This window comes from Etheostoma spectabile, chromosome 21 (assembly GCF_008692095.1).
Source record: "Etheostoma spectabile isolate EspeVRDwgs_2016 chromosome 21, UIUC_Espe_1.0, whole genome shotgun sequence".
NCBI lineage: Eukaryota > Metazoa > Chordata > Actinopteri > Perciformes > Percidae > Etheostoma > Etheostoma spectabile.
The window spans coordinates 20,275,030-20,275,825 of NC_045753.1; the positions used below are offsets into that span (position 1 = coordinate 20,275,030).

At 33.8% G+C, this 796-nt stretch overlaps 1 protein-coding gene across 2 annotated transcripts in view; it reads right to left on the bottom strand.

The window, feature by feature from the left end:
• Positions 1-796, bottom strand: part of si:ch211-180a12.2 (uncharacterized) — a 52,335-nt gene that overhangs the window by 51,071 nt on the left and 468 nt on the right. The window lies entirely within an intron of this gene.

Consider the following 796-nt stretch of genomic DNA (forward strand, 5'->3'; position numbering starts at 1 on the left):
AAAAAAAAAAAAAAAAAAAAAAAAAAAAGGTTTAGGCCAAGTCGCCCATCCCTATACAGTAGCTGTAAATCATTTAAAAAAAAAAAAAAATTACACAAAAGCAATTAAGCCAATCCACTTTTCTATGTTAACAAGAGCATCTAAATAAAAATAAAAGTAGCCTACTAAAAGAAATAAAAATAGATAAAAATTTGCAGTTAATTGCAAGTTAACTATGACATTAATCCAATTAAATGGTTAAATGGGCAATCAAAACAGTTTAAACTTTAATCTTGTAGGAATCCACTGTGTTGATTGTTTGTGTGCCCTCCAAAGTCTATCGTTAGCAGGCCGGCACTGATCTGTCCCATAACGCACCCAACAACGTATTAACCAATGGGGACACACCCCTGTAAAATGGCTCCACCAAATACAGGATTAAGAATTTAAATATTTACTTTTGGAGATTCAACTGTGATTACATAATAGGTTTGACAGCTCCAGGAAACAATTGAGTGTTACCAGGCTTCAAAAACACAAGAGAATTCAAAACACCAGCCACAGCCATAAAAAGGTACAAGCAATATTGTTATTATTCTTCACACAAGGGTCTAGAACCTCAACCTGCTCAGATGATCCAGAAAGACAACACAACTTCAGAAGTTAAATCATACAGCAAATGACCAGCTGATCATAAGTACAATTAATGCTACAGGTCATTGTGTGCTGGATGTGTAAGCCTAATTGTTATGCATAGACAAAATATTTGAATCTTTATAATTAAGCACCCCTAAAAAAAAAAAAAGGGCTTGTGCGT